Source organism: Arvicanthis niloticus, chromosome 4 (genome assembly GCF_011762505.2).
Source record: "Arvicanthis niloticus isolate mArvNil1 chromosome 4, mArvNil1.pat.X, whole genome shotgun sequence".
Lineage (NCBI taxonomy): Eukaryota > Metazoa > Chordata > Mammalia > Rodentia > Muridae > Arvicanthis > Arvicanthis niloticus.
This window is the reverse complement of record NC_047661.1, coordinates 18,846,581-18,873,173: the sequence shown is the minus strand read 5'-3', so window position 1 is coordinate 18,873,173 and position 26,593 is coordinate 18,846,581. Positions and strand designations below refer to the sequence as shown.

General features: G+C 41.3%; 1 non-coding gene across 1 annotated transcript; it reads left to right on the top strand.

Moving 5' to 3' along the window:
- The first annotated feature begins 6,374 nt into the window (after positions 1-6,374).
- On the top strand, positions 6,375-6,518 carry LOC117707981 (small nucleolar RNA SNORA48). Its single transcript, XR_004606718.1, has one exon. It is a non-coding gene; the product is annotated as a small nucleolar RNA SNORA48 (small nucleolar RNA).
- Positions 6,519-26,593: the final 20,075 nt, after the last annotated feature.

Here is a 26,593-nt window from a genome sequence, read left to right as displayed (position 1 = left end):
GCACCACTTGTTGAAAATGCTGTCTTTTTCCCACTGGATGGTTTTAGCTTCTTTGTCAAAGATCAAGTGACTATAGGTATGTGGGCTCATTTCTGGGTCTTCTATTCTATTCCATTGATCTCTGCCTGTCTCTGTACCAATACCATGCAGTTTTTTATCACTAATACTAATACACTATTGCTTTGTAGTACAGCTTGAAGTCAGGGATGGTGATTCCCCCAGAAGTTCTTTTATTGTTGAGAATAGTTTTCACTATCCTGGGGTTTTTGTTGTTCCAAATGAGTTTGAGAATTGCTCTTTTTATCTTTATAAAGAATTGAGTGAAAATTTTGATGGGGATTGCATTAAATCTGTAGATTGCTCTTGGCAAGACAGCCATTTTTACTATATTAATCATTCCAACCCATGAGCATGGGAGATCTTCCCATCTTCTGAGATCGGCTTCCATTTCTTTCTTCAGGGACTTGAAGTTCTTTTCATAAATATCTTTCACTTGCTTGGTTAGATTCACCATGGTAATTTATATTATTTGTGACTGTTGTGATGGGTGTTGTTTTTCTAATTTCTTTCTCAGCATATTTATCTTTTGAGTAGAGGAAGGCTACTGATTTGTTTGAGTTAATATTATATTCAGCCACTTTGCTAAAGTTGTTTATCAGTTTTAGGAGTTCTCTGGTGGAAGTTTTGGGGCCACTTAAGTATACTATTATATCATCTGCAAGTAGTAAAATTTTGACTTCTTCCTTTACAATTTGTATCCCTTTGACTTCCTTTTGTTGCCGAATTGCTCTGGCTAGGACTTCCAGTACTATATTGAATAGCTGAGGAGAGAGTGGGCAGAACTGTCTAGTCCCTGATCTTAATGGAATTGCTTCAAGTTTCTCTCCATTTAGTTTGATGTTGGCTACTGGTTTGCTGTATATTGCTTTTACTATGGTTAGGTATGGGCCTTGGGTTCCTGATCTTTCCAAGACTTTTATCATGAAAGGGTATTGAATTTTGTCTAATGCTTTCTCAGCATCTAGTGATATGATTATGTGGTTTTTCCTTTGACTTTGTTTATACAGTGGATAAATTGATGAATTTCTGTATATGGAACTATATCTGCATTCCTAGGATAAAGCCTCCTTGATCATGGTGGATAATTGTTTTGATGTATTCTTGGATTCAGTTTGCAAGAATTTTATTGAGTATTTTTGCATCGGTATTCATAAGGTAGATTGGTCTGCAGTTTTCTTTCTTTGTTGGGTCTTTGTGTGGTTTAGGTATGAGAGTAATTGTGGCTTCATAGAATGAATTGGGTTGTGTTCCTTCTGTTTCTACTTTGTGGAACAGTTTATAGAGAATTGGTATTAGGTCTTCTTTGAATTTAGTAAGGTTTCTTTTATGAAAGTGCTTGCTCTTGCATTTGGAGCATAGATGTTCAGAATTGAGAGTTCATGTTGGTTGACTTTTTCTTTGACAAATATTAGAATGGCTTCTCCAGCTTGTTTCTTAAGACCATTTGTTTGAAAAATTGTTTTCCAGCCTTTTACTCTAAGGTAGTGTCTGTCTTTGTCACTGAGGTATGTTTACTCTATGCAGCAAAATGCTGGGTCCTGTTTAATATCCAGTCCATTAGCCTAGGTCTTTCTATTGGGGAATTGAGTCCACTGATGTTAAGAGATAGTAATGAGAGGAGATTGTTGCTTCCTGTTATTTTTGTTATTAGGGGTGGCATTGTTTGTGTGTCTATCTTCTTTTGGATTTGTTGGAAGAGGATTACTTTCTTGGTCTTTCTAGGGTATAATTTCCCTCCTTGTATTGGAGCTTTGTAGTGCTGTGTTTGTGGAAAGATATTGTATAAATATGATTTTGTCATGGAATATCTTGGTTCCTCTATTATCCTTTGTAGTGCTGGATTTGTGTAAAGATATTATGTAAATTCAGTTTTGTTGTTGAATATCTTGATTTCTCCATCTATGGTAATTGAGAGTTTTGCTGGGTATAGTAGCCTAGGCTGGCATTTGTGTTCTTTTAGGGTCTGTATGACATCTGTCCAGGATCTTCTGGCTTTTATAGTATCAGGTGAGAAATCCGGTGTAATTCTGATAGGTCTGCCTTTATATGTTACTTGGCCTTTTTCCCTTATTGCATTTAATATTCTTTCTTTGTTTTCTGCATTTGGTGTTTTGATTATTATGTGACGGGAGGTATTTCTTTTCTGGTCTAGTCTATTTGGCGTTCTGTAGGCTTCTTGTATGTTTATGGGCATCTCATTCTTTAGGTTAGAGAACTTTTCTTCTTTAATTTTGTTGAAGATATTTATTGGCTCTTTAAGTTGGGAATCTTCACTCTCTTCTATACCTATTATCCTTGGGTTTGGTCTTCTCATTGTGTCCTGGATTTCCTGGATGTTTTCTGTTAAGAACTTTTTGCATTTTGCGTTTTCTCTGGCAGCTGTGTCAATATTTTCTATGGTATCTTCTGCACCTGAGATTCTCTCTTCTATCTCTTGTATTCTGTTGGTGATGCTTGCGTCTATGGCTCCTGATTTCTTTCCTAGGTTTTCTAGCTCCTGGGTAGTCTCCCTTTGTGATTTCTTTATTGTTTCTACTTCCACTTTTATGTCCTGGATGGTTTTCTTCAATTCCTTCACCTGTTTGCTTGTATAATTCTTTAAGGGATTTTTGTGTCTCCTCTTTAAGGGCTTCTACTTGTTTACCTGTGTTCTCCTCAGTTTCTTTCATTCATGTTTTTTTTAAAGTCCTCTATCATCATCATTAGAAGTGGTTTTAAATCTGAATCTTGCTTTCCTAGTGATATGGGGAATTTAGGACTTTCTAGTGTGGGAGAACTAGGTTCTGATGATGCCAAGTACCCTGGGTTGCTGATGCTTATGTTCTTGCACTTGCCTTTCACCATCTGGATCTCCTTAGTGCTACCTGCGCTGTCTCTGACTGGAGCCTGTCTTTCCTATATCTTGGTTGTGTCAGAACTGTGTGGGGTGGTTGTTGCTACTGGTGGTTAGAGCTGAGGCCCAAGACCTGCTCAGTGCTCGTGCACAGACTGGAAGGCAAAAGTGTGTTTTATTGATAGCCATTTCATCTCTGTGAATGTTCTCCATTGGAGGCCATTTTTTAAGGCTTTTTCAAAATTATTGTTTTTTTAAATATAGTTTATGTTTATTTACTGTGTCTGTGTGTGAAGGGAAAAGGTTATATACATTAAAAAGCACATGTGTTGAGGTCAGAGGGCAACCTTAAAGAATGGGTTTTCTCCTTCTACCTTGTAGATTCTAAGGAGATTTAACTCAAGCCATCAGGTTTTGTGGGAAGCTGATGCTTATGTTCTTGTACTTGCCTTTTGCCATCTGGATCTCCTTAGTGCTACCTGTGCTATCACTGACTGGAGCCTGTCTTTCCTATAACCTTGGTTGTGTCAGAACTGTTTGAAGTGGGTTTTGCTGCTGGGGTTAGAGCTGAAGCCCAAGATCTGCTCTGGGTTCCAATGGGTCCCAGTTACTCCATGTTTGGCACGGGTGTTGCTGTCTCCTTACCTAAGATATTGCAGGGGTTAGAGCTCCTGGGAGCCCTGCCTCCTCTGAATTTTGTGAGACTGGGTGCAGAGCAGACGCCCAGGATCTTCTCAGTGCTCAGGCACAGACCAGAAGGAACCAGTGCCCCAGGCCAAGAGTGAATTCCTGGGTCCCACTGGGTCCCAATAACTCCCTGTTTGGGGCTGGTGTTGCTGTCTCTTTTAAAAGCATTTTAATTCTCATTTTATACACTTTAACTATGCAACTTTCTAACTGTAATTCCCAATTGGGAGAATTCTGTTTCCATTGGGAATTACATAACTGTACAAAGTACTAAGAGCTTTCTGATGGGAACTTGTCTGTTTTTTTGTGCACTGATAACTTTTTAGGTTATTTTGCAATGAAATGTAAAACTGTGGGCATATATTATAAAGGAAAGAGATAAGATAATTCATTATGCTAATTTCAAGGTTCTAACCATCATCGCCAAATGGTCTGCCAAGTTAAAACACCTTTCTGAGACACGGCTTCCATGCAGTCCAGACACCATTTTCCCATTATCAGCCCTTTAGATGGTGAAAATATTCATTGGATCCTTCTCAGGGCCATGTGAAATCACAGATTTTTTTTTTCTACAGCTGCAATCATTTTTCAATAAAAGACTCCTTTATTCCCAAATCCTATAAATTTCATTTCAATATGTGTGCTTTGTTCCAGACCAAGATTTTCTTATAAGGAGTTAATCAATCATTGTTCTAAAACTGTACCACACAGACAAGAAAACAAACTGTTCTTGGGTTTACAAATTGAAGGTTATGGAAATAAATCCTAAGGTGTTGACTCATGCATGCAGCTCTGTGACTCTATCAGCACTCAATTTGTGTATGTAAATAATCACGAACCCCTGGAGGTTTACAAGTAATGTGAATGAGAATTCTTGTAAAGAAATGCAGCGATAGTCCTCTCAGCAAAAGTTAGAAGAAGGAAAAAACTCCTAACTGTGGTAAACTGCTTTCTTCGGAACAGAGATAACAAACTCAATCATAGTCAAGACATATGACAGGTTTGTTGTTAGCTTGTTTTCCTTTGGGATTAGTCTAACTACCCAATACTCTGAGTGCCTGAATCATTATTAAAAGAAATTGGACATTTCAGAGTACTTAGCATTACGCCAGCAGGTGAGTCCCAGATGCCTTTCTGGGTGAATCCTCATTCACTTCTAGTCTCTCCTCAAGCTCCTTCTTCCTTTGCCAGGCTTCCTTCCTTCTCATCCCATTTTACCTGTGCCTCTATCCTACTACCGACACAGCCAAGGACATTGATTCACAGTATCTCACAATTGTGGTCTATCTATGTTTGCCTTACAGCCTCACCTTATGCCATTTGCCAAATCAGAGCTCGCCTAGTAAAGGAACACTGGGGCACAGTTGGATGATTTTAAAACGTAGTCACTAGCAAATAGATAGTCTAAGTTAACTTGTCTTTGGATTTTTTAAATACCTGTAAAATGGATCTATGTCAAAAAATAAAGTATAAAAGGACTCCCTTCTGGAAGCCTATCTGGAGTTAAGAAACAGTAGGTAGGCATAATCTAAACATATAATATTCATGTATGGAATACCAGAAAATACATTTTTAAAATTCCTTAATTTGGTGTTGTTGATGCAAAAGTCAGAGCTGTGAGCTCAAAGGGAATGAGTGAGACTTTCTCCTAATTTCAAATTTGAGTGACCACGACCCAGGAACACCTGAAATCTCGGCAACCCAAAATGTCATATTCCAACATGGAAGCAGTTTCATGAAATTTCTATAGTAACAGAACAAAGAAAGGTATAAGTCAAGACACCTTTGAAGCACATTGGTGGGAACATCAGAGAGATTTTCATACGAGAACAGGAGAAGCTCCCCTGAGGGAATCAGATTAGTTATCCACTGACATTCTTAATTTCGGGGTCTGCGGAAGCTAGTTGCCTGCTAAGGTAATGGCTTCTAAAAAGATTTTGTAATTAGGCATAGGATGTTAATTCTGGCATAGAGGTAGACAAGGGACGGTTGTTCATGAGGCTAGAGCTAGCCCAGATAAGACAATTAGCCTATGAATCTGCCACACTCTTCCCTTCTTCATGCAACTCAAGTTTTAATCAGCCAGTCAGTCTGATTTCAGACACAGATATTTTTTCCAGGAATCCTCATTCACTGAGTTTTACTATCCTAGGTTGCTTTCTATTGCTATGATAAATACGATTACCAAGGTAATCTGGGGAGAAAATTGTTTATTTCATCTTATAGCACCTAGTCTATCATGAAGAAAAGTCAGGGCAGGAACTCAAGGTAGGAATCTGGAGGCAGGAGTTGAAGAAGAAACCATGGAGGAACTCTCTTACTAGCTTGCTCTCCACAGCTTGTTTAGTTTCTTATTATACAATCCAAAACCACCTGCCCAGGAGTGCCACTGCCCACAGTGGGCTGGACCTTCTCACATCAATTAAAGATACTGCTCACAGACTTGCCTACAGACCAACCTGATGGAGGTATCTTCTTTAATGAGATTCTTCTTTCCAGATGATTCTCCTTATTTCATTGTGACATAGAAGTAACTAAGCCCAACAATGTTTTCCTTTTCTGACTAAGGCCAACCTCCCTACTCCCTGCCACCACAAAACACGCATTAGAATCTTTGAAATTCCTCAAATTCAGTAGGTTTTAGTGCTTTGAAAGCACCAGACACAAAGGAGAACAGATAAAGTCATACAGGAGATCCAAGACTTCCTAAAACCTATGTCTACCCCAAGACCCACAATCCCTCTACCTGTTGTTCTGGGTGACCTCAGGTTATCCCCACATAAAAGTATCTCCTAACCTGCTGACAATGGGCAAAGAGACACCTTGTTGGTGGTGGTGTTTTTATATCAGTCAGGGCAGAGTAGACAGCAGTCCTTTGTTCATCCTAGCTTGATGTCTGGCTTGGTGGCCAAAGCTGTTTTATGCCTAGGCCTCATAAAAATCAAATCAGATCAAATTCAGGCAGCACAGCATGGGAGGGGGAAGACAGAGATCTGTGTTCCACCATGTGACTCAGGTGTGGATGAGGAAAGATGCCCATAGTGCCCCTTGACCCACAACAAAGGCAGGCCATAGACACCTGCCTACCACCACAACATGGAGCATAGACAAAAGGCTGTCATGCAGGGGCCTGTCAACCGAGGCCAGCCTGCAGCAGTAGTGACAATGTGTGAGTCTATGATGGACAGATGAAAAAGAGAAGTGGACTAGCATAAACATTATGAAGAGAGATGGAACTGGAGACTCAAGAGTGGAGAGGAAGAGCCTGTTGTGAGTGGCCAGCCCTGCCAGCTACGATTATGATGAGGTCTCAGCCCGAGCTGCTGCTGAAGGCCATGACTGTGTTCTTGTCTACAAGGTAGCAGGAGTCAGTGTCAATGTCTGTGACTCATATTACCAGTAGAGAACATGACCATGTGGATGCCAATGGGCTGTGCAGAACTGGCTTTGCCCCTAACTGGCTTTGGCCCTCTGAAGAGTTAGCTCCACCCCTTCAGCCTCTGTACAGCTGCAGCACTCAGAAAAGTGGGTCCTGCACCTTGCCCAGGTGTCACAGTGAAGCTGGCCCTGGTGGTGGGGTATGGGAGAGCTGACCCTGACACTCATCTTCCTTAGTGTGGCACAGGTGCAGAAGTGACGTCCTCCCCCAGCCCCTCTCCACCTAAGGCAGTTGGGAAAGCTGCCCACAGTGTCATGAGCCCAGGAGAGCTAGCCCTGCCCCTCACCAGCTGCAGCATTCAGAAGAGTGGGCCCTGCATCTCACCCAGACAGCACAGTAGTATAGACCCTGCTGGCAGGGGTATGGGTGAGTCACCCCAAGGGTGTGATTGAGAGAGAACCGATTCTGCCACTTGCCTGTCTTCGGGTAGCTTGGGTGGGATTGGGAGATGTCCTCTGCCCCATTGGCCTTTGCCACTGACACTGGAGGCAGTAAGGAAAGCTAATTCAGGGTTGTGAGAACAAGTGAGCTGGCCCTGGTTCACCAGCTGCAGCACTCAGGAGAGAGGGCCCTGTACCCCGCCAGGGCAACACAGTGGAGCTGGCTCCCATTACAAAGGCGCAGGTCAGCCAGCCCTGAGGTTGTGAGAGTGGGAGAGCTGGCCCAGCCCCTTACAGGCTGCAACACTTGGGAGAATGGAGCCTGCACAGTGGAAATGGCTTTGGAGGATTGGGTGTAGGTAAGTGGCCTTGAGGGCATGAGAGTAGGAGAGCCAATCCTGCCTCCAGCTGCTGTTGGCACTGGATAATCTAGCCTGAGCAGGGCTAGAGAGCTTACCCTGGTGGCACTGATAAGGGAGAGTCAATGCAAAGACTGGCTCAGCTACCAACCACACCCAGATCCAAAACTTTGAGTTGGTCCACCCCAAAATCTACATCATCTGTGAATGTTTGGGGCCAGTCCTGCTGACCCAAAGCTTCAGGATCTCCATGACAAAGGGCAACAACTAGATAACAAGGAGGAGTCCCAATGAGGACCCAATATTAATGTTGTCACAGAAGCCAGAGATCTCAAGCCATTGCAATGACTATTTGCAAATGAAGATATGTGGACAGAGAGAAACACTGTGGGACACACTGTGACATCTACAGCTTCCACAACAACAACAAAAAGAATTAGTATCTCCTGTCTGTCAACCTAGTCTTCAATCACCTCCCAAAGCATGTCTAAACTCCTGGGCTGTTTCTTCAATAAGCTCTCAACCCTGCAGCTGGCACATTTACTTTCTCTATGCTGGTTCTAAGGTGCTATTGCAGCCTCAATCTCACCATTGTCCATCATGAATACCAATCTCTGGGGACATGAAATTAGAGTATCAGTATCAGAGTACTGACTATATCACTCTAGAGGAGAGGGAGGACAGTGTGAAGTCACACACACAGACTCTTCCTTGTCCAGTAGTAATCTTCGAGGTGGTCTTACAAGTGTTGCTCCGTCAACTGAGTGTCTACAGGAAACACTGTAGTAGGTACATCACGTGCTATTTCAGTTAAACATAAATACATAAAAAAAGCTTTATTTTGTTAAAATATTTAACAAAATATTTAAAATATTAAAAGCTTTATTTTGCATAGTTATCTCCAGTATCAGTTGACATTACAGATTTAGATGTTAATTTCCACTTAGGGACCCACAGCTGACTCAAGGGACAATTGGAGTTTAGATTTATCTGCCTTAGAAGCTGGTTTTCTTCTGTGTAGATGATGTAATCATGAAATTCTGTGAGTATAGGGTATGTGCTGCCAAGTTTATGTCTGATCCCCTGACTTACAAGCAGGTGACTTTTGTATAGATTACTGTATTAGAAAAATTCTAGTCCCTAATCCCCACATAAGAATCTAATGAGAAAAGAGGCATAGCATTTAGCTTTATGCATCATTTATTTTTATCATCTCTGGCTGGCACACTCCCTCTAATTTATAAGACCTGGCTTCAATGTTGGCTTCTGAGTTGTCACCTTATCTAACTCTGCCAGCTCAGGCTGTTTTCTCCTAAGTTCCTATGTGACTCTAGTCTTATAATTACTCTAGTATTTGTTCTCTATGAGAAGAGATGCTCTGGAGAGCATGCATTTTGACAGTTTAGTTCAAGTTTCAAAGCAGGCCACGTTCAAAGAACTTAAAGGCAGGATAGTTTTGCGAGAGATTCAAAAGGTGCAAGGACCATAGCTAGATAAAAGGAGCAGTCAGAGAGGGAAAGAGCCACTATAAGATTTGCTATTAAGTCTGCTATGATAGTGGGTAGTTGGTAAGACTGAGTTTCTAGCCAAACTGTGAAAAGCTCTTCAAGACTTAGTGCACAGAATTATCCCACAGAAGACAAATAGGAGTAACAGGAGGCTCTTGGACCCAACTCTTCCCCTGTACCTTCAGCTATGGTGTTTGAAATGGCAGTCCTGCTGAAACATCCCTGGTACAGCTGTCATCTGTCCTTGCACTTAGTCACACTCTTTTCTCTCTTACTTTCTGCATAGTGCTGTTCCCTGTGCAGTGATGATGACCAGTGCACAACCAAAAAGTAACAAACGATGGAATGCCAAGGCTGAAAAGACCTGAGCAAGATTGCAAAGAAAAGGAGAGAAATGGAGCAAAGTATATTACCTAGAAGGAAAGGGTGAAAGGGTGAGGAAAAGGCAGGGCCTGACCCATGTTTAGAGGGGAGGGAAGACACCTCCCTCAACTTCTTCATCTTTCAAGGCAGTAACAAATAAAATGTAAGCATGCCCTGAAGAAATAACGTCTCAGGATGGTACACAGAAGACTGTTGAAATGTCAGACCTAGGCTTTTAATAGGAGGATAAATTACTAAACCAGGGTTCAAGGTTTTTTTTTTTTTTTTTTGTATTCCTTACCTGAACAAATGCAGGGGTGGGGGGCTGTCATTATATAGGATGACAAGGCTAATCCTCAACAAATTCAGTTTGAGAAGAAATTGAAAGAAATACAAGTGAGATTTTTTCCCCCTTGCAGTACCAGGTAATGAGTTTCATAATGGGACATAATCACAAGTTATATAATCAAGTAGGTCAGAGCTATTGATCTGCCCAATGACAAGACTTCTTGAGTGAATTACATTATCCCAAGAAGATACTTCTAATGCTAATAATGCCAGAAACCTTTGCTTGGGCTTTGTGCCTTCATTGGTATTTGGCCTGTTACTTTTGCATATTAAAATTGTCAGATTCAAGTACCTTTGAGGAGCAATATGGTGTGTGGAGTTCTGTGTTACCTGTCACCTGCACATGAGCATGGAGCCACCATGGCAACTCCCCAGTTGTATCTGTATCTGTAGTTTCTGTCATTCGTACTAGGGTGTTACATCTTGATACTGCATTTGGTACACTATAAGGGACAGAACAGAAGCTTGGGTTTGTATCTGATCAATGCTGATAAACAAATTCACCTCAGGAGCATTCCTCAGATCCAACCCAGAGTTGACATAATGAAACTTGTGTTGTCTAGTTCCCCAATACCTCTTAATAAAAAAAAAAACCCTGCCATTTAAAAATATTCTTTAGATGTTTATATATTTTGTTTTGTTCTGTTTTATGAAGAGCACAGAAGACACACCTGTGACCCCCAAAGTTCTCTGTCTCCACTGTACAAGGTTAATCTCAGGTACTTGTCTGAATTCTCAGTGTCTCTAAAAATCCAGACATGGGGCAGTATGTCTCCATCTCTTCCACTTGCCTTCCTCTCAAAGGATGAGTGCAGTGTGGATGCACAGATGCTGATGGATAAAGGAGGAGAAAGCTTCACAGCTCTCTGGACCCCACTTTCCCCACCACCACTGATTTGCCCTTAAACTATAAAACATAAGGCTGCGATAAGCAATCCCCACCTTGGTGAATGAACATCCTACTACTTATTTTAGAGTACGTCAACTTGGAGCTAAAGGTGTATTTCTCTGCACTGGGGAAACTTGCTGAAGTCTCATCATCATCTCTGTGTCAACTCTACTCTTTATGTGTGATTGAAGAGCCAGAGATCTTTGATGTCTGTCTTAGATTTCAATCCTTGAAGATGCTATGACAAGTTGCTTAATTGCTTCATGTTAGTGAAAGGAAACACAGTCGAAATAAGTGGCAGAGCAGGTGTATTTGTGAGCACTTGTGATCCCAGCAGTTGGAAGGTAAAGCAACAGATCTGGAGTAGGAAGCCATCCTCAGCTACATAGGAAGTTCTACTTCTAGGCCAGCTTGGACTACAACATACACTGCCTCAAAGGGGGAGAGAGAGAGAGAGAGAGAGAGAGAGAGAGAGAGAGAGAGAGAGGAGACAGAGAGAGAGAGAGAGAGAGAGAGAGAGAGAGAGGTCTCAGCAGGGAAGGAGCAATATGAAACACAAACAGATGGAGCAAGTTGTCAGAAGGGAGGATGACTCAGTGAGGGTGGGGTCACACTTGAAGGAATGCCATGAAAAGAAATCCCTTCCTGACAAACAAGTGTTAGGAAGGACAGAAAAGACCAGATGGCATTGACTTTGATTTTTTTCCTTTAAAGTAAAAGCCAACATTTTGTTCAGAAAGTGAACAATAGAAATTTTTGAGTAGGAAGGAAACTTTTGAGAAAGTTCTTTAGTGAATGACAAGGTTGGATAATTGTTTTTCAAAATGCCAAAAAGACAAGATTTATTAGATTTGATATAGTAAGATTCCCCTGCCCCCCTGCCGCTGGAACTAGAGGAGCTGGCTTAATGACCTTCATGGAGAAGTTAAATAACAGGTTCAGAACAACCAAAGCATGAAAACAGCACTGGATAGAAGACAGAGGTCTGTGCTTCATGGATCTAGGATGCAGAGCTCCTGAGAGATGCTGTGTACAAAGTGGTCCTGCCATCTGGCTCCAGAGGTGTAAAGAAAGGCTATATCAAAGGAGAATGTGAAAGATCCATGCCATCAGGGAAAGATGCTAAAATTAACAAAGTACATATCTATGAAGGTCATTGTGAAGGCCAATGATTCCAGAATTTATCCTTGTCTGAGATTGGTTTGGTGGAGAGCAAACTTACTATCTTTGAGTAAGAAATTTAGCAGGGCCAGCTAAATAGCACAGTGGCAAAAGGTGCTTGCCACTAAACCTGATGGCTTGAGTTAAATCTCCTTAGAATCTACAAGGTGGAAGGAGAAAACACATTCTTTAAGGTTGCTCTCTGACCTCCACACATGCGTTTTTTTTTTTTAAATGTATACATCCTTCTCCCTTCACACACAGACACAGTAAATAAATGTAAACTATAAATTAAAAAAAAAAAAAAGAATTTTGAAAAAGCCTTACAAAATGGCCTCCAATGGAGAACATTTTCACAGAGATGAAACGGCTGTCAATAAAACACACTTTTGCCTTCCAGTCTGTGCACGAGCACTGAGCAAATCTTGGGCCTCAGCTCTAACCACCAGTAGCAACAACCACCCCACACAGTTCTGACACAACCAAGATATAGGAAAGACAGGCTCCAGTCAGAGACAGCGCAGGTAGCACTAAGGAGATCCAGATGGTGAAAGGCAAGTGCAAGAACATAAGCATCAGCAACCCAGGGTACTTGGCATCATCAGAACCTAGTTCTCCCACACTAGAAAGTCCTAAATTCCCCATATCACCAGGAAAGCAAGATTCAGATTTAAAACCACTTCTAATGATGATGATAGAGGACTTTAAAAAGGACATGAATGAAAGAAACTGAGGAGAACACAGGTAAACAAGTAGAAGCCCTTAAAGAGGAAACACAAAAATCCCTTAAAGAATTACACAAGCAAACAGGTGAAGGAATTGAAGAAAACCATCCAGGACATAAAAGTGGAAGTAGAAACAATAAAGAAATCACAAAGGGAGACTACCCAGGAGCTAGAAAACCTAGGAAAGAAATCAGGAGCCATAGACGCAAGCATCACCAACAGAATACAAGAGATAGAAGAGAGAATCTCAGGTGCAGAAGATACCATAGAAAATATTGACACAACTGCCAAAGAAAACGCAAAATGCAAAAAGTTCTTAACAGAAAACATCCAGGAAATCCAGGACACAATGAGAAGACCAAACCTAAGGATAATAGGTATAGATGAGAGTGAAGATTCCCAACTTAAAGAGCCAATAAATATCTTCAACAAAATTATAGAAGAAAACTTCCCTAAGATAAAGAACGAGATGCCCATAAACATACAAGAAGCCTACAGAATGGCAAATAGACTAGACCAGAAAAGAAATACCTCCTGTCACATAATAATCAAAACACCAAATGCAGAAAACAAAGAAAGAATATTAAAAGCAGTAAGGGAAAAAGGCCAAGTAACATATAAAGGCAGACCTATCAGAATTACACCAGACTTCTCACCAGAGACTATAAAAGCCAGAAGATCCTGGACAGATGTCATACAGACCCTAAGAGAACAAAAATGCCAGCCCAGGCTACTATACCCAGCAAAACTCTCAATTACCATAGATGGAGAAATCAAGATATTCCACAACAAAACCAAATTTACACAATATCTTTCCACAAACCCTGCACTATAAAGGATAATAGTGGAAAAGCTCCAATAAAAGGAGGGAAATTTTACCCTAGAAAGAGTAAGAAAGTAATTCTCTACTAAGAAGTCCAAAAGGAGATAGCCACACAAACAATGCCACCCCCAATAACAAAAATAACAGAAAGCAACAATCTTCTCTCCTTAAAATCGCTTAACATCAATGGACTCAATTCCCCAATAAAAAGATATAGGCTAACAGACTGGATGCATAAAGAGAACCCAACATTTAGGGTCCCACCTCAGTTACAAAGAAAGACACTACCTTAGAGTAAAAAGCTGGAAAACAATTTTTCAAGCAAATGGTCCTAAGAAACAAGTTGGAGTAGCCACTTTAAAACCTCCAGCCTGAGAACACAAAGGGAGGGACTCATGGCTCCACCTGTATAGGTAGTTGAGGGTGGCCTTATCAGGCATCAGTGGAAGTGGAGGGCCTTGGTGCTTGAAAGTTTGGATTCCCTAGTGTTGGGGAATTCGAGAGCAGGGAGGCAGGAATGGGAGGATAGTGGGAACACACCCTCATAGGAATAGGAGAAGGGGGGATGTGATAAGGGTTTTTTTTGGGGGGGGACAGGAGAGGAGATAACATTGAAAAGTAAATAAATAAAATATCCATTAAAAAAAAAAACCAGATAATCAGTCTGGCAATTGTAGTTGAGCAATCAAGACGTTTTGTCAACTATTTATTACAGGGATTTTATATAATCCTCAAGGACAAAATATTGTGGAAAAGGACCATGAAAATTTAAAAAGATTGGTGAGGCATACTATTGCTGAGACAAAGAATGATGCCAACCTGTGAGCTTGTTGAGTGCCCTGACAAGGGTGACTGGGGAGCTGTATTAGACATATGTTCCTGACCCACCTTTGATTGACTATATCCCAGATGGGACAAGCTGCCTTGCCTCAAGTTTTTAGACCTTGTTGGACAGAGAATTGAAAAGAGAAATTATGTCTCTTATATTCTTCTTAAAGGTGCCCAGCTATTAGGACTCAATCATGTACTGGTCTAGAAATCAATCCAATAGGGGAAATAAGAGTCTACTTTTGGGAGACTGGATCGGGACTTTGTCAGAGACGTACTAGCTCTCTACTATGTTAGGATAGCAAGAGAGAATGTTGGGATAGTATCTGGATGTCAAACAAGGGTCAGTGCATGTTTTAATGCTCTTTTAATTGTCAAGTTAAAAATTGATTTTGTCTCTTCTATAGTATTTATTGTAAGTTGCATTGACTGTATAATTTCCAATTATGTTAGTGTGTTGAAACCAGGCATGTCTGTTATGGGGGTCTATCAACCATCTTTCGTCTTACTGCCCTGAGTATTAAAATATGTTGACTCTCTGAAAAGAAAAACTTGAAAGTGCTGGAGGAAGTGAGTTAGGCTTTAAGCAGAAGCAAGAGGGTAGCAGGCTTGATTATTGGTGATATAACAGCTTTAATTCCATTAATTGCTAGCACCACTGCTTCTGAAATAGCATTGACACAAGGAGTTAAGACAACTATTTTTGTTAACCATCTAGCAAAAAAAGTTACTAATGTATTGAGTATACAAAAGTATTTCTATAGGTATCTGGAACAATGAATGATGCTCTATAACCCATTCAAATTATCTGAAGGAGGTTCAGGGTTCAAAGGTTAGGAGCCATCCCAAGTGTCATGACAAATATCATTGGAGAAATGTTACTTTTGAAATTCACAATGATTGTCATGATAATTAGAAAAAAGTTTAGACACCTGTAAGATATTTGGCACAATCCTAGCACCTCTCTGGGTGTGTTAACTTTGCATAGTGAGATTATGAATTTAAAGAATGCTGCTCTGTTGACCTTTGATGCTGTAGCTAATGCTGATAAAATTATTCACAGCCTGAGGTCAGTATTTCCATTTTGGACAAACCTCAAGAATGGCATATATAGCTTGATCAGGCTAGCCCTTCTTGTCCTGGGTATACTTTTATTCCTGCCCATCGTGTTAAAGCTTATCCTTAACAGCATCAACATGTTGGCCGACAAAGTACATGGCTTAAACGTGAAAATGGACCCCCAGACTGAGTTATTAAGTTAACAGGCTGGCAAGCCAAGGACCAGTAAGATACTGCACAGAGCCTTACCAACCTAAGACATAAGTGCATTGCCTTTGATAATGCATATTCCATGACAAATAAGGAAGGCATTCTTGTCAGAATGACCTAAGACAGGCTCAGTCTTGTTAATGAAATAAAAAACGGGGGAGGTGGAGAGCCTTTCGGGCTGCTTGGCAAGAAGCTGACATGGGCAAAAATCAAGGAAATGGGCTGCTTGGCAGGAATATGACATTGGCCAAGGACAAGGAAGTAGGCTTCAAGCAGGAATCTGACATTAGAGTAGAACAAAGAAGTAATTTCAGGTAGGAGTCTAAATCTTAGGCTACAACAAAGAAGTAATTTCAGACAGTAATCTAAATCTTAGACTAGAACAAGGAAGTAGGCTTCAGACATGAAAATGACTTTGGGCTAGGACAGGGAAGTAGGCTCAGATACTTTGGTCATCCTGATAAGCCTTTAGAAACAGTGATCACGGGAGTGTTCATGTAACTATGTTGATTGCCTTGTTTTTTCTTTGATAATTTGTGTTTATTGTCTTGCTTGTTCCTTGACTATTTGCATCTATTGTATTGCTAGGCCCTCGACTTATAACTGACCTTAATTTATGGATGTAATCAAAATGGTACAAAAGCGTAAATGAAGAGGGGATATAGGATAGGGGGTTCTAGGTGGGGGAAATGGGGAAAGGGAATGACATCTGTATTGTAAATAAATAAAATATTCATTTTTTAAAAAACCCACAGTTTTTATTTTGAAAGATTAAAAGAAGCAGCAAGCAGTAGAAAGGGTCTTCCAGAGGAAGGGTTCAGAGGACTTCTGAGTGAGGGGGATGACAAAGCCCAGCATTAAGAAAAGGAACAGCAATGGCACATCAGAATCCCTACAATATGAAGAGAAGCCACAGCAGTTAGCAACATGACACTGCACCCCATAAATGTCACAGTCATCATCAGCTAAAATACCTTTTAAAATGAGTCTTGAAAATCTAAACTAGAGAAGAGCATAGGCTTGAACGCAGAGAAACCTAAGTTTAACCCTACCTGTGCCATGTATTGACTACACAGTTAATTCAACTTTAGGAACTTTAAGAAAAACAATAAAAGATATAAAATTAAAACGAGGGTGGGGACTAAAATCTGGAACAAGTGTCAAATTTGATTTAGGGAGATAAAGAAGTCCCAATGAAATTATTAAACTTTAAAAGTTAATAAATACCAAGTTCTTTACATACAGAAAAGTAATCATTATACCGACCACCTATTAGTAGCATAGTCTATTAAAGTGAAAATTTCTGGTTTCTTGGGAGACTCAGTTGTACCATGGCGATGTTTTTCTGGAAACTGCCTTATGAGAGGATGTTTTTGCTGAAGTAGACATATGAGAGGTTGTTTTACAGAGAAAAGATATGTGGTGTTTTTCTAAAAGCTGCCTGGAAAGCGGGGCATGTGGTTTTGCTGGAGTGAATGGTTGAGAGAATACGTGATGTTTGGAAAGGGTATATAACTCAACAGACAGTGGACAATGTTGTGGCATTTAGTGACCTTGCCACTCTGCTGGTTTTCACTGGGCCTTGCTGGCACTGGTCTTTCCTGACCACACTGTGGCATTGGTTTTCCTTGCCTTCTTTGCTGATCAGTGTTTCTTGTGACTTTGTAGAGAGAAATATTGCAAAGAACCTCTCGTGATATTCTGGTGGTTTCTTGCCACTTCCCAGGATTTGTGTTGATTGGCAGAGCCTTACAGTTTCTTCCAAATCTAACTACCATTACTGACTCTTGAATGGTGTTTATGAGTTGATCCAGCTACTGATGCTGATTCATGTGAAATGAACTGCTGATATACTGACAATGAAGATTGGAATCACCTCAAAGAACTATTTCTAAACAGGCCCACATCCCCTTTTGCCCTATTAACCTTTCCTTTCCACTACCTCTGATGGGTGGCGGGCTACAAGGGAAGTTAAAGCACTTAAGAATCCTTATTAAAGCAGTTTTTAAGAACCCACGCCTACACTCTGTGGCCTGGCCTATGTGTTAAGGCTAGTTTTCTATTTTAAGGAAGTTCTTGTCCCTTTGTTGTATGACTGAGTTTTAATGGCTGTAGTCTCTTTCTCTGTCCAGCTCTTTTGAGAAAGTTCTTGAGTCTTCTCTTCATGTGACAGTGTCTTTGTGGTCATCAGCTCTGGCTGTAAGAACACACAGAACTCAATTGCTTTAGCACAGCCATTATAGTCAGTATTTTCCATCAAATTGTCTTTGTTAGAGTTTTTTCAGTTGTACCTGATTTGGGGCATCCTGTAGGAGCCTCCTATTTGTGTGTGAATTGTAAGGTGTAGGAGCATTTCCCTGGGATAGCTTTGTCTTTCCTGTGTCACCCACACACTCCCAGTGCTGGGGGCTAACGGTCAGTTTCAGGCCATGAAACAGCTTTACTTACACCCTGGTGCTGAATTCCTATATGGAGACAGCCATCAGTAGCTTGACCAAACATAACTACATCACTAAACCCAAACTAGTTCTATTTCTAATTCAACTCACCAATAGTTCAGTACCCAGAATGTGAATAACCACCAGGGTTTATTTTGGAGACTGAGATGGCAGGACAGGTTGATTACAAAGTCAGATGATTTCTGTTAAAATATCTTCCTTTTGCACACTTAGGGTGAATGTGTGATCACATAATCACATCTTAGGGCTTCTTACAGAGCCTCAGCTGGGTCATTATTGAGTGATGATGGCACCAACTCCCAAAGTTACTGTGTGATCTCGTGTGGTTACAAAATGTCTGTCTCACAGAATCAGAAAGCAGTGCATTGAAGAGATGCATGGTTCTTGATAGATCGCAATGGATAGATGGCAAACAAGAATATATGAATACTAGAATGTGCAAATTGATAGCATCTCATTGAGCTTGATGCTAGTATTTACCTCCCAAAGTCTCAAAGACTCAAGGTTTCTTTCTAGTGGTTAGTTTCATTTAAGGGCAGTTAGGCAATAAACAAAATTCCGTGAACACTTCCATGATCAGTGTTTCTAAGGGCTTATCAAGATGACCAAAATATCTGAGCCTACTTCCCTGTTCTAGCCCAGTCATTTTCATGTCTGAAGTCTACCTCTTTGTTCTAGCCTAAAATTTAGCTTTCTGTCTGAAATTACTTCTTTGTTCTAGCCCAATATGAGATTCCTGCCTGAATCCTACTTCCTTGTCCTTGGCCAATGTCATATTCCTGCCAAGCAGCCTATTTCCTAGTCCTTGGCCCATGTCAGATTCTTGCGAAGCAACCCAAAGGCTCTCCACCTCTCCCCCTTTTTTATTTTATTAACAAGACTGAGCCTGCCTTGGGTCATTATAACAAGAATGCCTTCCTTATTTGTTATGGAATATGCATTATCAAAAGCAATGCATATTCTTTGACTATTTGTGTTTATTGTGTTTATTGTGTTGCTTGTTCCTTGACTATTTGCATCTATTGTATTGCTAGTTCCCTAACCTAGAACTGACCTAAATACATACATGTAATTCAAGTGATATAAAAGCAAAAAGAACGAAGGAGGATGGGATGGGGGTTCTAGGGAGGGAAAACCGGGAAACGGGATGACATCTGTAATGTAAACAAAAAAATACAATTAAAAAAAAGAAAACATGGTGAAACAAATCGGTTTAAAAAAAAGGCAGTTAGAATGGGCTGCTCAAGGAATAGGAGGGGTTATAGAAGAGAGTTCAGCCTTTAGGCAGGTAGAAGGTACAGTAGAGTAGTGAATTCAAATGGCATCGGCCTATAAGGAAGCCCTGCCTCTCCAGGGATGCCCCTCTTTTGTTTCTGGTTGCCATGGTAAGTGCCCAGAATCAAATACAAATGCTACTTTGCTTTATTTATTCCCAATAGAAAGGCAAGAGTGAGTGAGCAAATACATTCACACTTATACACACACATGCACACAGACATGCATACACACACACACACACACATGCATGCCCAAACACACAGACACACACATACAAAGAGAGAGAGAGATGCATGCACACACACAAGTATACAAAGAGAGATACACAAAGAGAGTGAGAGATGTATGCACACACACACATGCACACACACAGACATGCATGCACGCACACACAGACATATATGCAGACACACACACACACACAGATATGCACACACAGAGACAAACACACATGAAGAAGCCCAACTCTTGTTTCATTCTATTTCAGTTTTGGTTTTAGAAAATCAGGTCTCACTCTGTTACCTCAAGCTGGCCTAAACCAACTGTGTAGAGCAGACTGGTTCGAAACTGAAGGCGATCCTCTGCCTCAGCCTTCCAAGTGCTAGGACAAGCTGTGCTGCTCTATGTAGCTCCCAACCATGTTTCTGGGCAATTTCCTATGAAGAGTCAGGCAAAATCCTTTTCTATCCCTTCCTCAGTAAAGCATCATGATAGCTCTGTTCATTGATGCTCAGGTACAGATAAAAAAACAAAACAAAAACAAAAACAAAAAACAGAAGACCAACCTCTTCAGCCCTCACTTGGAATGCCATGTTTATAAACAGAGAAGGCCAAGTGCTCACTTCTCTCCATCTGCGTGGTACTCAGCTACTCCAAGGAGGTACTAGAGCAGCCACCCTCTTCCTCATGCCTGTCCTCTCAGTCAATCTATAGCACTTCACAGGCAGGCTAAGGAGGCCAGGGCTAAGACTATATCAAGTAGACAGACTTCAAGCCAGCTGCTGGAATGAGAGGGGCTGGATCAGAGATTGAAGAAGACTGGTCTTGTCAATGTGAAGAGAATGGAAATAGAAGTCCCAGTGTGTAAAAAAATATATTTTTAAATGAGATTTATGTGTTTTATCTCTTCTTTCTCCAACTTGAGGTGTTGCATTGACCAGAACAGCTCCTTTCTTTTAGTGGTTTGAAATATAGTGAATATAGCTGTGAGAAATCTTACTTGGAAAGCAGATGAAAAACTACTGTTTTTCTTTACAAAATGGCTCACTGCAACTTTCTCTTAACTGCCTTTATAATGTTTAAAATTGGATTTATTTCATAGAGCTTAATTACCCTGAACAGGAAGGTATATACCAACCCTTGAAGTCTTCCCTGCCCTGGCAGGATTTTACTTTTGCTCTCTACACCCATCCCTGTCTCCTATCCTGGCTGCTGGGCGCCTTGACCTTTCTGTGTCACTCTAACATAAAAAGAGAAGCATCCGTCCAAGTAAGAAACTACATTCTCCATGGGTGGAAGGAGGAGGAGAGGTGTATGGATCCCTCCAGAGCACGAGCTCAGCTGAGAAAAGAAACAGAAGAGGAAGGAGCCAGGTGGGGTAAAGAGATGTTTCAGACCAAGATGCAATCTCTTGAAGGCCTCTGTCACCTTGGTGTGAGCTTGACAGCAAGTACTGGCCGGCCTCAGGCCAAGTTGGAAAGGGCTTTTTAGCTCCACTACACCACTCATGAATAGGGTACCCTGGTTCTTTAAAGTTCAGGAAAGCTATAAAGAGGCCAGGGATGTCAGGCTTCTCTACGACAGCAGTCTTCTTCAACCAGAAAGATGTTCATTTTCTAAAGCAGAGTCTCTGGCAGCATGCTTCTGTCACTGGAACATCCCACTCCTGTCCTGCTGGCTTTCCTTCTCCATATTTAGCTGGCAGCAGGTCCCTGAAGGTCATGGTGGACCTTTTTCTTTTGAGGGAGGTGTAGACACAGAAGGTTGATGAAGCTGTCATAACCAGTCCTAAAGTTGATCTCAGACAACAGGTAATTTCTGATTCTACTTCCCAGAGTTCCTTGTCCTCAGTTGAATCTCTGGCGTCCACCACAGTGCACCAGGAGGCAGAATGTCAACCTCTTTCATGAGGAGTCTGAACCTATGTGGGTGTTCTTTTGGGGGCCTTTATTCTCACCTTTTTTCCCTGTTCAGTTATCAAATAGGAAGACTTAGAGATACTGTCACCTTATCCACTTGAAGAAGACCCTGAAAGAACAGTACCTGGTCATGGTCTGCTAACCACATTCAACAAGGACAGGCCTTGACTCCCTCCTTGGAGGTAGAGCCAAGCAGCACTTTCCATTTCTGCCTGTGATAGGTACCCCATAAAGAATCATCCACAAAGTAAGCAAGCACAATTATACTGGAATAAGAATTTGTCTATTATTCAGTTTTGTGTATTTTTTAAGAGACATAAACTATAGCAAATTTAAAGTTCCTTTAGAAAGCACATCTCTCTTGTTTCCTGAGTAGAACAGAACAGAATGACCTGGCCATCAGGCTGCAAGTCTGAGTCTTGGCCTCCACAGGAGGCCATTGAGTTAAAGGACATGGATACTTTTAGTATCTTTAATTTTTTTTTTTTTACTTTAAAGGGTCTTCATTGTTGTTTTTGTTGTTGTTTGTAAACAAGTTTGTGCTGGTGTTCACAGAGGCAAGAACTGTGTACAGAATGCCATGGAGCGTAAGTTCTAAGTGGTGGTGAGCCACCTGATGAGATGCTGGGAACTGAACACATGTCCTGTGGAAAAGCAACTAGTACGTGCTTAGGAAACACCAGGCCATCTGGCCACCTGGCCACCACCAATTTTAGGTGTCTTTCTTCATTCCTTAGGAAGAAAAAAAAAATAAAAGCTTCACGTGAACCCATCATAAAGTCTGAAATAACCCAATACAGGTCTCTATCTGTGACACACTGACAGTGTTGTGCTTATGTAAGCACATGGATGCCTAGACATGCTTTGTAGACATGTGTGTGTACTGCAGGCCATGAGAATGCTGAGAATTGTTGGGAGGGCAAGAGAATGAGAATTCACCTAACCTTCCCCAGGGGAAGAGGAACATGAGGAATGGTTTCATTATCAAATCAATCAAATGCTGGAGGCAGAATTAAGTAGATGCTAAGAAGAATTAATCCACCTTTCACCTCTGCCTGTGGGTGTTTGCACAAGCCACAGTATCTCTTTGTTCAAGCGTGGAACCCATATGGGGACAGCATCCTGTGAACAGGTAGGACTGAGCTATATGCAAATGACACTTGTCTCTATCTGTGACACCGACAGTGCTATACTTATGAAAGCACATGGATGCCTAGACATGCTTTGTAGAAACATGTGTGCACCCTGCAGAAACCTCCAGTGTCTTTCACAAGAAAACCCGGATGCACACCTATCCAAAGAATCTGCATGTCCACAAACCAGTGAACCTGTATCTGATACAAAAGCCTAAAACAAACAAACCAATCTTTAAAAGTACAGTGTGAAAACACTCCGGTAAAGGCTGTGAGTGAACTCTTTGAGGCCAAATACTATCATATGCCTTGGTGAAATTCCAGAGTAGCTGAAGGCTTGCAGCAGTTCCTGAAGAAATGTTTGTGGAATGAATAAATAGATCACCGTGAATGACTGACATCTGATTAACTACAAGCAAATTCAAGGAAGGAGTCTACCCTTCCTTCCCTGCTGGTTTTCGTGTTCTGATTCTTCACCTGCCTCAAATCTATGACAGCTCTTACAGGGGTTGTTCTAACGTGATCAGATTTTCAAAGTCTTTTCACCCAGGAGAAAAGGAGAGTCTCATGGAGAAATGAATCCTACAAGTTAGTTCAGACACTTGGTGATGGTTCTTGACACACAAATCTGGCTTTGAATTCGCAAGCTACCGAATGGTCAATGAGAAGTTATCTGTGTTCTGTTGTATGTGTAAGCATGTGACCTGCATATCCAAAGCCTCAGCCTTCGCTATCAGAACGCGTCCATGGGGAGGGCCAGCCTTGTTGCTGAGGTATGTAAACTCCCATCTTGCCCCTCCTTGTTCAGTAGCTCGGCTAGCATATTGGAATATTTTCTTTCTGTGGAAATTCTAGAATGAAGCTCATTTTAGACTCTAATAAATCCAGTTCTGAAAGCATCTCTTGCTCCTGTCCACGTGCCTTGTTCTATTTTTAATCTCTGTACAGAGAGTGATCACCCTTTCCACTGGCAGTCACTGGCTGTATCATTGATACATTTTGATGATCCTTTTCCCTCTCAGGTGCCCTCTGCAGCTAACCTTCCAGCAGACAGCCTGCCACTGCCATTAAAGAGTTTCCAGAGCCCATTACAGAATGGTGACCTTGGCATCCCTGTGCCTGGTGTCGGGTTCCTCTCCACAGACAGCTCTGAGTGCTGGTTTTCTCTAGCACTCCAGTCATTCAGAACCCAGAAGCTGCCTCCCACTGACCTTTCGGATTGTTAATTTCAGCCTTATTTTCCTTCTTCCAGCTTTTCTCTCTTATCAGTTTCAGTGTGCCCTGTTTTGGTCAAATTTAGCCAGACTTTCCCTTTCTTCAATTAGCTTCTCAGTTCTCCTGACAGCTCATTCTTTTTCCTTTGCACTTTTGAAGACTGTCTCAGGCTGAAGTTTTAGTTTTGGTTCATGCAAAAGTAGAGAAACTAGTACTAGAAAGATTGGAAAGAAAACACTTCCTGTGTAGGAACTCGTGGAAGCTTTTGGGAAGAGGCAGCCAGGGGCAACTTCTGTATCTGGGTGGTGGGGTGGGCCTCCGTGCGGTTAGAAGTGGGCATGTGTTCAGGAGCAAAACAGTGGAAGTAGTCAGAGTAAGAAACAGAGAGGCAAAGAAGGCAAACTACCAGAGTGGGGCACTCCACTGAAGACTAAAGTCTAGCAGAGACAGAAAAAACCTGAGGAACAGAGCCCATAAACACTTGAGCTAAGGCCATGTTTGACAGGAAAACTAGCTACCACAGAGGTCTCAAGCAGGAACAACCAAGGTCATTTCAAAGAGGTACAGGGAAGTCACTGAGACTGGAGAAATGGGAGAGAGAAATTTGGAGCAATCGAAAGCTGGGGTTCTGTGTCAGGCCAGACAATGCACGGCCCAGACAGGCTTTAAAGGAATGTCTGAGAAGACTTCACAAGTGATTGTTTGAGCTATATTCTGAAGGGCAATTACCATAGCTGCACAGAAGAGAGATAGGTAGTCGATGAGTGAGAGAGAAGTATGGGAAAATTCCATGAGCCCTGAAGATCCATCTCAGTAGGACCCAGAACATAAGGGCAAACTCAGAATGTGTCTGTAACCTGCAGTGGGGGGGGCGGGGGGTAAAGAGCTTTCAGAGCTTCCACAGGGAAAGGAGAGTGGAGAATCTCTGGATGATTCTGAATGCTAAAGGTGTGGAAGTTCAAGGGTTTTGATAGATATAATACTTAAGATTATGTTTAGAAAAAAGATTATTTAGACTTTTTAATAATTTTAACATTAGTGCTCCAATTCAAAAGAAAGTTACTATCAACATATTTTTTCTTTTAGGATGACAGGAACTTTGTATTTTTTGCTTCGTCTTAAATCTACTATTTCTTCCTCTCCAAATTGCAAAACCTTATTGTACTGTTGTGTAAAGACTGTTTTCTGAAAACGTTTCTCTTTATACAGACTGACAGTTTTATATACACAAACTGAGAAAACCCATAGCAAATTACTGGCTTTCACATCTGAAAAAAAAGAGTATAGAGGAGATGACTGGCCAGTGTTCATGGCCAGTAGGCCCCTCAACCTCCAGCTTCTGATCTTCAGCTTAGATAGGCAGAACAGGATGATGTCAGTATTAATCTTCAGGCATTTAGATTTGTCTATCTGCTGCTTGTCTCCTGGGTAGCTGTCCAGTCTTATGGCCTCTGGGGAATTCAGCTTCACATCTTTGAAGTAGGGAAGATATACAAGGAAGGTATAACTGGATCCTCTGAAGGATTCCTTCACACTGTGTGGCCATTCTTTAAGACGTCTGGGACAATGCACATAGAGATTCTACTTCAAATTGCAAGTGCTTGTCAAAATTGCAGAAAGAAATGTCTTATGATATAATTGAACTGAGAAGAGGCTCAAGAACTATGCTCATGTACACAGCAAAGGAATTTTTAAGTCTTAGAACCTATTTGGTTTTTTTTTTTTTCTCCCAATCTAGCACTAGGTAACACAGGGCCTTCTTACAGTGGACACCAGCAAAGGCCGTGAACAAACTCACTTGTCAAAACAATGAAACAGGCTTTAAAAAGATGCTCAATGTATCCCAAAGCTACCCTGGAAAACAAATGCATAAGCATCATTTCACTTTCTGTTTTATGTGATGTTTCTTCCAGGAGAAGCTCAGATGATTTATGAAGCAATATCAGAGAGAATGGTACAAGGAAAGACCTTTAGAAGGAAATAAAGGCATGCAGATAACAGGATGTGGAATGTCATTACACAAGAATGGACCCGTGTGGGATTACTCTGAGACTGCTAAACAGACCAGCACAAAAGGAGACCTGAGGTGTGACCCACAGTGGCCATAATATAGATTCTTTACACAGATCGGTGTAGGTGTAAGTAGACATAGTTTGAGTGGCCTGAGCTGAGTGAGCTTTCCATTTCTTAAGGAGGAAATCAAACAAAACTGGAAGGAAAACTAAGAGAAATGAGAAAACCGGGTATGATGGTGGACTCCTGTGTTCTCAGCATTCGGGAGACTGAAGTTGGAAGATTGGGGTTAGCCTTTGATGCGTGGTGAGTTCCAGACCAGACTTGGCCACTCAGCAAAACCCTGTCTCAAAACCCCAAACAAACAAGAAAACACACAAAAGACACCTGCTGTTCTGTGTAACAATGGGGGAAAATATGCTTCAAAAAGAGTCGGGGAAAACTGGACACATTTGTGTCCGGGGTCACAAATCTTGGGAGATCTTGCCACAGAGCTTACTGTTTCTTTCAATCCTCATGGATTCTCCCAATTCTCTGTCATCTCTGAATATAAATATTTTTAAAAATTCATTGACTTTTATTTATGTACATAAATGTTTTACCTGCATGAACATATTGAAACATGTGCTTGCCTGGTACTCAAACAGTCAAAAGAAGGTATCAGATCAGTTGCAAATAGCTGTAA